Here is a 9,637-nt window from a genome sequence, read left to right on the forward strand (position 1 = left end):
ACCCCAAAGAGCCATAAATCAGCAGGAAATGAAACTCTCCCATTTTCCAGCTCCCAAAAGGAGACCAGGGAGCCTCCAGGGCTCACCTGTTGTCACCTTTTCCTCCAGGTGAGCAGAGGGGGATCCCAAGTGGGGGCAGCAGAGGTGAAGATGATCCCTGATGTCCTTCAGGGAAAGGATGGAGAGCCCAGGACAGTGCAGTGGGATTTGGGAATCCTCACAGCCCTGAGCAGCAGCTGCAGGCAGGAGGTCAGTGCTGTGTCTCCAACACCTCCAGCAGGAGGGTTTTCAGTATTTTGGTGGAGTTTGGGTGGAAATCAGGCTGGCACCCCTGGCTGAGCAGATACCCAGGATGCCAGCCTGCATTTCTGTGACCATGGAGACACAAATGGGGTTTGCCCTGTGCCAGCACAGGAAATCTGGGAAAAAATCCCAGAGCCTGAGGGAAACTCTCACAAGGACTTCTGACCCCCAGCAGGTCCTTGAGGAGACATTCCCTGCACTGCCTTCCCATGAAAAGTGCATTTTGCAGGAATTAATGGATTATAATAATGGATGGATTAATGGATTATTAATAATGAATGGGAAATTCCAGTGCTCCCAAATCAGTAATGGTTTTTTTTTAGGATCAGGATATGCTCCTGAGCACTTCCCTCTCTGTAGGACTGCATGATGAAGGACATCAAGAGAAATAGTTGGGAATTCTGGGACAGATGTGGTGTTTCTAATAATTATGGAGAAGAAATCCATTCTGTCCTCACAAACACCAGGAGTGTCCTGCTCTGCAGCCACACAAACTCCACCACTGAGGTTCTTTACATAATTGACTTGTGGGAGATTCCAGCTATTTTTTTGTGTCACATTATCCTAGAAAAGCAGCTTATTTTCATATAATTAATTTAAACTGTTTCATAGAACTAATAAAATATTATTTGCATTTTTCCTTGGTTAAAAGCAGATGTTGCACCCCCAGAATTCCACAAACTGAAAACACTTCACACCAACAGGTTTGAACACTGGCAAATATCTCATACCCAAATTCCCTGAAGTAAAATAGGAAATAAAAGTACAATGTACAGAACTTTTGAATATTTGTATGTCCTTTTTATGTTATCTAAGCCTGGCAGATCAGGAAATATGGGAGGTGAGAAATGGAATTCTGTTATGCCTGAAAAAGTTCTTTTAGGTGGGTTTAGATATTTCTGAAAGTCAATGATTATAGTTGGTGTTTGTTGTCTTTTTGGAGGTCACAAGAGTAAAGCTGGAGGAAGTTTTAAGGCTGGACAAGGCTTGGAGCAAGGTGGGATAGTGGAAGTGGGATGAGCTCCAAGGTCCCTCCCGGGCCATTCCTGGTTGGAAACACGCCTGGGAATTTCCTGCTGGCTCGCTCCCAGCCCCGATTTTGGGGATTTGAGGCGGGGATCGGTGCCAGCAGCAGCAGGAGCCGGTCCCGGTGCCACTAGATGGCATCGCCAGCCCACGATTCGCCCGTCCCTGCTTTGCCCTGGGATGACGCCGGGATAACGCCGACCCCACTTTCCAGGTGAGCCGCGTTCCGAGCGGGAGCATCCCCCGGGACTGCAGGGTCACAGAATGACCAGGCTGGAAGAGACCTTCAAGACCATCGAGTCCAGCCCAGCCCCAACACCCCAACTCAACCCTGGCACCCGGTGCCACATCCAGGCTTTGTTAAACACACCCAGGGATGGGGACTCCAGCACCTCCCCAGCAGCCATTCCAGAACTTTATCACCCTTGCTGTGAAAAACTTTTCCCTGCTCTCCAGCCTGTATTTCCCTTGGAGCAGCCTGAGGCTGTGTGCTCTGGTTGTGTCAGTGCTGCTGCAGACAGAGCCCAGCCCAGCTGAGCACAGGCACCTTTCAGGAGCTGTGAGAGTGATGAGGGCAGCCCTGAGTCTCCTTTTCTCCAGGCTGAGCACCCCCAGCTCCCTCAGGGCTCCTCTCAGGGTTTGTGTTCCCAGCCTCTCTGGATGTGCTCAGTGTCCCAGCTCCTTCCCAAGCTGAGGGGCCAGAGCTGGGCACAGCCCTCCAGGTGTGACCCCCGCAGTGCCAGGGCAGGGCACAGTGCCCTCCCTGCTCCTGCTGCCTCTCCATCCTGCTCCGGGATAACACCCTCAGAGCTGCTGCTGTTGTTACAGTTCCCAAGCTGAAAGAATGATGGAATCCCAGAGTGGTTTTAAAGCTCATCCAGTTCTGTCCCCTGCCGTGGCAGGGACACCTCCCACCATCCCAGGTGCTCCCAGCCCCAGTGTCCAGCCTGGCCTTGGGCACTGCCAGGGATCCAGGGGCAGCCCCAGCTGCTCTGGGCACCCTGTGGCAGCACTGCCCACCCTTCGAGTAAGTATTTTTTTCCTAATATCCCATCTACACCTCCTCTCTGTCATTTTAAAGCCTTCCCCCCTTTTTCCTGCTGCTCCATCTCTTGCAAATCGTTTTCCTCCGGTTTTCTTGTAGCTCCTTCAGGCACTACGAGACTGCAGTGAGGTCATCCCAAACTTCTTCTCTCCAGGTGAACAATCCCAGCTCTCCCAGCAGAGCTGCTCCATCCTCTGATCATCCTCTGCATCCTGTGCTCAGCTTCCCATTCCCAAATCCCTCCGTTTATCCCGGACCCTCTCCCGTTCCCCCGCGCCTGCGGGGCGGTGCGGGACGCTCGGGGGCGGACCGAGAGCTCCCGGGGGTCCCCGCTATTTACCGGGCCGTGCTCCGAGCGGTGCCCGCACCTGCACCCCTTGGGGCCGCGGGATGCTCCGGGATGCTCGGCTCCCTGCCGGCCCCGCAGCCGCCCGCGGCCAGCCCGTACCTGCGGCCTGCGGCCATCGGCCCCGCCGCTCCGTGCCCGCGCTCCGGGGCCGTGTCCGCGCTCCGGGGCCGTGTCCGCGCTCCGGGGCCGTGCCTGCGCTCCGTGCCCGCGCTCCGTGCCCGTGCCCGCGCTCCGTGCCCGCGCTCCGTGCCCGTGCCCGCGCTCCGGGGCCGTGCCCGCGCTCCGTGCCCGTGCCTGCTCTCCGTGCCCGTGCCCGCGCTCCGGGGCCGTGCCCGCGCTCCGGGGCCGTGCCGGGCTGGCCGCACGCTCAGCCGCATCTGCCGGTTCGTGGCCGAGACCTTCCCGTTCTGGGGGGGCCGGCGGGCAGAACCGCACCCGCCACAGCCTGGCCCTCAGCCAGGGCTTCACCGGCTGCCGCGGGACCGGGCCGAGCCGGGTAAGGCGGGGGGCGATGCGGAGCGATGTGCGGGGCGATGCGCGGGGGGATGCGCGGGGGGATGCGCGGGGCGATGTGCGGGGCGATGCAGAGCGGTGCGGGGCGATGTGCGGGGCGATGTGCGGGGCAATGTGCGGGGTGATGTGCGAAGCGATGTGCCGAGCGGTGCGGGGCGATGCAGAGCGGTGCGGAGCGATGTGCGGAGCGATGTGCGGGGCGATGTGCGGGGCGATGTGCGGGGTGATGTGCGAAGCGATGTGCGGAGCGGTGCGGGGCGATGTGCGGGGCGATGTGCGGAGCGATGTGCGGAGCGATGTGCGGGGCGGTTCGGGTCGATGCGGGGCCGCCACCTCTGCTCTGGGTCTGTCCGCAGGCAAAGGCAGCTGCTGCTGGACGCTGGATCCCAACTGCGAGAAGATGTTCGACAACGGGAATTTCAGGAGGAGGAGGAAGCGGCGAGCGGAGGCGGCCGGAGCGGTGGAGGGGGCCGGGGACAGCGGTGGGGACCCGCGGGGGACACGGCCACCCCCGCCCGAGGCAACCCGAGGCTGAAGCCGGGCACGAGCGATCGATGGCCTTGTACCGCAGAAATGTGAGTTTGTACAGAATTGGTAACTCCAGGGGATGGGTGTGCGGAGCGCCGCCGCTGTCCCTCCTGCTCTCCCCGTCCCTCCTGCTCTCCCCGTCCCTCCTGCTCTCCCCGTCCCGTCCCACCAGAAGGCTGGAAAAGCTTTCACCTCCTGCTATGGAAAGCTCGCATGGGCAGCTTTCCGTGGCCAGGAGCAAAGCAGAGCTCCCTGCCAGCCCTCCTGGCTGTTTGGGGAGGGAAGGGAAGGGTTTGATGTCCCAGAGATGCTCGGGGTGCTCTGCAGATGAGCTGGGGGTGCTCACCCTGGAGAAGGGTCCAGGGAGACCTCAGAGCCCTTCCCAGTATCTAAAATCAGCTTATAAAGGAGAGATAATGGATTCCTATACCAGGGGGCAATGATTTTAATCTAAAAGAGGGGAGATTTAGACGTTAGGTGAAATCCTTGGTGAAAGGGAAGAATCAACTGTACAACATACATTTTTCTTGGCCTAAAATGCAGTAAATTGTGTTATAAAAAGATCTGGTTTACAAATATCCAACTTGAGTAGATCTGAAGGGAAAGAAAGAGCAAACTGAACTTGTCAGCCAATATCCTGTGAGGGTCTAGGTGGATACACTGATTTTTTATCAATTCCCTATTTGAAAAAAGCCTTATCCAAGAAAATTTACACAGAAAGGGGAAATGAAATTTCTGGAATGGAATTTAAAAGATTTCAGACAGAATCTCTGTGTTCCCATTATTATTATTGCAGGGTTTTCAAGGAAGAAGGCATTCAAATAACCTGTGTTTCCTTTTCCAAGCAGGTCTGGGAAGGGGCAGCAGTGCAGGGCATGAAAGGAGAGTTTGCACTTTGGAATATTTGGTTTGGGGCTGTGCTTTGAGCCTGGCTCAGGGTGGAGGTTCCCAAAAACCAGCCCCATCCCTCCTGATCCCTGACAGCCTGCCCTCCCAAAAAGGGCAGGACAGAGCAGGGTGACCTCTGCTCACAGGGGTTTTGATGGTGTGTCCTTTAGATTCACCTGGAGGAATGGAGAATTCCCAGAAAAACCCAGGGAATGCCCCTGGCTGGGCAGGGGAAGGCAGGCAGGGGCTGGAGAGCAGAGCTGGCTGTTTCACTTCTTCAGCAACGAGCACGAATTATTTTCCTGGCTTTAATTGCTGTTATTGTAGTCTCAGTTCTATTTTAATCCAGTTGCAAAAGCAATAAATCTCTATTTTCAGCGTGATTATCACTCAGGAGGAGCCCATCACAAAGGCAAACAGGATGTGATAAATCAGATTTACTTCTCCTTTTTTTCTTTTCAATTTTCCCTCTGCTCCAACACTTGCCTGTGATAAATCCTTGTTAAGCACTAGGATTTCCCTGGGCTTTACTGTGGGATAACACAGCTTCCCAGGATTTTTTTTTTTCTGGAAAACAGAACAGGGAATATTAAATGTTATGTTGTGGGAGGAAAATCAAGACAAAACTGAATTTCCAGGTTCTTGGGAGTCATCAGGGCTGAAGGAAAGGGAAGTTGTAAGTAGTTCTTAATACATAAAAATATCAGGAAGGAGAATATCAGGAAAAATCCCCCTGGAACATCTGGCTGGGAAATCAAAATCAAGAAATAATAATCAAGAAATAAAAAAATCAAGAGCCAAAGGCTGATTTGTAGCTGGGAGGATCCCATTAGGGGGGTGATGATGTTTGGACCCGTGGAAGAAAAATCATCCAGCACAAAGACGGAATTCTCAATGAAAGAAGAATTTCATTAAGTCCTAATGGAAGGGGGGAACAACAATGTGGGAAAAAAGCAGTGAAGAAATCAAAATGAATGCTGAGGAGCTGAGTGCTGCCCTGGAAGTGAGGAGGTGGCAGCTGAAATGAGGCAGTCATGGCTCTGCTGCTGCCTCGGGGCCCTCAGAGCACTCTGCAGATAATTCACTGTTAATTAACTTTCCCTTTCCCCTGAGCATCTCAGCGTCCAGTGGCTTTTAGACCTACTGAGAAAATCGGGTTTAATTCTCTTTCCTGGGCTTCAAGCCACGAGTGGGAGGTGAGGGAGGATCCTGGGATTTCTCTGCAGCCCGAGTTGGTTGTAAGGGAATTTCTGGGGATAAATTGAGTTTGTGCTGTTCTGGAGTCACTCAAAACAAAAGCCTGGTAACACAGAAGATTTCCATCCCTCTGAATTTTATATTTTCATTGTCCTTGGCTGTATTAGGGTTTCTTTAAGTGATGCTAAAGGCTTGTTTGAGGAACAAATTTTGGGAATATTTGGTGGGGCTGAGCCCTGGGAAATGATAATTTCACATTTCCTTTCTGCTGGAAACACTTTTTGGGTTTGTTTGGGTTTTTGCCTTTTTTTTTTTAAGTACACCATGCATAATTCCACATTTGACATGGATTTGAAGGAGAAATCCTTCTCTGCCCACACTTTGGACAGGGATCACCTCCACAGGTGATAATGATATTTGTTGCTGAGGCTGAAAGGAGATGCTGGGGGCACCTCTTGTGTTTGCAGCTTCCTGTTCCTTCCTGATGGGCCCTGGGAAATCCCAGATTTCCCTGGCCCCTGGCTGGGGATGCCAAAGCACAATTCCAGTTCCTGTTTTCACCTCATTTCCAGAGATCATTTGCAAACTCCTGCATTTCAGGATCCCTATTTTCCATCAGGGCAGCAGCCTCACTTCAAACCAAGCATTGTCCTCCAGAGCCAGGGAGGAAAAGCTGCTGCACTGAGTGATCTCCATCAGCAGCTGCTGGGCATAAATTACATTTTAATGCTCAGACTGGGGGTAAGATTAGCTCCTGCTGTTGGCATTATTAATGGGGCCAACACCACCCTTGCTCATATTCTGCTTTCCCTGCTGGATTTGAGTGGGATTATTTCCCTGTCTGCTCAGGGGGAATGGCTTCAAAGGGAAGGAGGGGAGGTTGAGAGGGATTTTGGGAAGGAATTGTTCCCTGGCAAGGTTGGATGGGGTTTGGAGCAGCCTGGGACAGTGGGAGGTGTCCCTGCCCATGGCAGAGGTGGCACTGGATGATTTTAATTCCCTCCCCACCCAACAAAGCTGGAATTGGCCTCTGTGTGATCCAGAGGCTTCCTGCAGCCTCACCAGGGCGTGGTTGGGACTTCAGAGCTTCCCAGAGGAAAATAAAAAAATTCCTCTTGAAATTGTTTTGGACAGGTGTAATAAATCAATATAAATGATGGAATCAACCTCTGGGCTTTATTCTTGCAAGGGGAAGAATGCCTTTCACATTGCCAGGGAGCATTTCATGGAATAAGTGATGACATCTTCCTTAGAGAGAGGAGGGATGAAGTGAATTATCTGCAGAAAAGGGCAGTGCTCTGTTCCCTGGCTCTCCTTTGCAAATCTTTTTAAGGAAAACCAAAATGTGCTGCTCTTTTCAAGTCCTTTCTTACACCTGGCCCTGCTTTACCTGCTGCACCTTCTCTGATGAAGGACTTGGATTCTCTCCTGCATCTTGTGTTCTCCCATCAGCCTTACTTGTGCAAGAAATTGCCCAAACTCTGTTCCCAACCTGCATTTCATTAAAAAATAGCTGAATAGTCCCCCAGAATTAACCAGAAGCTGCAGCTCCTTCTCCTTTGTTTCCAGTAATGGAAGTTATTTCCAGATGAGAAGGAGTCACCCTCTGGCTGCAGAGGAATAATTTGAATTCCCCCTGGCTGGCAGGATCCTTTCCCATCTGTGGGCAGATTTCATTCATTGTCTCATATTAAACCCAGAGGTGTTATTAACATCCAATAGAATTTCAGATCTGCAGGGAGCTCTGTGATAGTTGTAAGAGAAGAGGCTGAAAATAACATTTAAAACTTCATTGGTGTGGCCATTTCAATGCAGCTTTGAATTATATTTTTGTGTTTCCTTACCTGTGCAAAGTTTCATTTCCAGCCAAGTGCTGGAAAAATCCATCCAGTTTATTTCAAAATGCAGGGAATGTGGGCACCTGAGCAAGTCCCAGCTTGGGAGGGCAGGAGAGGAGGGGATGAGCAACTCCTGAGGTGGAATCAGAGCAGAATCTGGGGCCCTGCTCTGCTGCCAGCCAGGAATGACAGATGGAGATGGATGCTGATGGATCCTCAGCTCGCTTCCCTCCCTTGCAGCCCAAGTGCCAGGCCTGGAAAAGAACCATTTATATGCTGACAAACCTCCTTTATAAACAAAACTTTGGACTTTCAGACAGCCCCAGCCAGCAGCAGGTTCCTTCTGGGGCACTTGGGTGGGTTCTGGGTTATTTTCTTGGAGATTTAACAAAGGCAGCACATAACTGGTGGTGTCCAACACTGAGAGATTCTCTCTTTCTTGCACCCAGAGAAGAAATAATCATGTTTATTAAATGTTTTTTGAGTGATACAGCTCTATTCTTATTTGAGATTATAGTTTTGCTCGCAGTGTATTGATCAGGAAATATCAGTGAATGTTGCCTTGGTTACCTTTGCAAAACTCAGTATTTTTATCCTTGTTTGTCAGATTTATGCTGTATAAAATCCCATTTTCTTTTTGAATTTCTGACCATTGTTAATCAATGACTTTGTCAGTTCTGATTAATTTTTTTTTTAAAATATTGTATTTTCACTTTCCTCTGGGCTTTTTTGGGGCAAGTTTCCTCTTGTTTATATATATATATATGTAAAATAATATTGGGAATGAGCCAAAAACTTTTTCCAGGAACCCACCACTCTATTCCATCTCCCTGTGCCCATTCCCACAGAGCTGGGCTGTCAATTAGAGATTTAAAATTAATTTAATTTGAGAAATACTTGTGGTTTTTGTTTGGTTTTGGTGAGTCTTATATTCCTTGGCATGTGGAGTTAGGGGAGTTCTCCCTGTCTCACCCTGCATTTTGTCTCCATCCACTTTTCATCAAAAATAAACCAGGAATGCAAAGCCAAGGAATCCTAGGAAGGAGCCTGCTGCCCTCTCATGGCTCCTGGAGAAAACAGCCGGGAGGAAAATGGGAATAAAAAGCTGGGAGGATCCTCCTTGTCCAGCAAAATTCCCTTTCAGGCACAGGAGCAGAGCCAGGATGGGAAGGGCTGACTCCATGTCCTGGGGTATCCCAGGCAGTGCTGCCTGGTGGGATTTTATTCTCTATTTTTTCAGTTCCTTCTCTCCCAAGAGGTTGTTTTGGTGTGGTCTGGGCACCACAGGAGCTGCTCCTCCAGCAGAAAAGTCCTAAATTCCTGGAAATCCCATTAATTCCCTGGGATAATTGGCTGATTCAGGATTCTGGAAGTGTCCAGGGCTGGGTTGGATAATGAGATAACAAAGTCAGTGATCAGTAACTAAATGAAATTAAATTACAAAATGAGAACACTCTGGAATTCCCCATGTCCTGAAGGGAAAAGGTGGCCCAGGATCCTCTCCCAGGACAGGGATGAACAGGAATTCAAAGTGCCCAGGAACCAAGGGATTGTGCATCCCCATTGCAGCCACAGGCTGAAGGAAGGGTAAAATGGGAGAAGGAGCAAAAAAGTAAGGTTAAAAAAAAGAGAAAAAAGGTAAAAAAGAAGGGGAAGGAAAAAACCAAAAAAAGATAGGATGCAACCTAATCCAAGCCTGCATTAGGGGTTAGAACCCTGGTTACTGAGAATTTTAAACTTGCTGTGCTGACAGACACTGACCCCCAAAAGAACTCTGCATTTGACCTGAGGCCACAGAAAAAGCTTCCAAAATAAAATGATAAAACTGAGATTGTGATTGTGTAGTTGGAATAGAAACTCGAAGTTTCACACAGTAGAAAACTTAGAGTTTAAAGTTTTAGAATATAGTGATATATATAAAGCAAGATAGAAGTTTTAAAGCAGAGGCTA

Source organism: Fringilla coelebs, assembly GCF_963513975.1.
Source record: "Fringilla coelebs genome assembly, chromosome: 8".
NCBI classification, from domain to species: domain Eukaryota; kingdom Metazoa; phylum Chordata; class Aves; order Passeriformes; family Fringillidae; genus Fringilla; species Fringilla coelebs.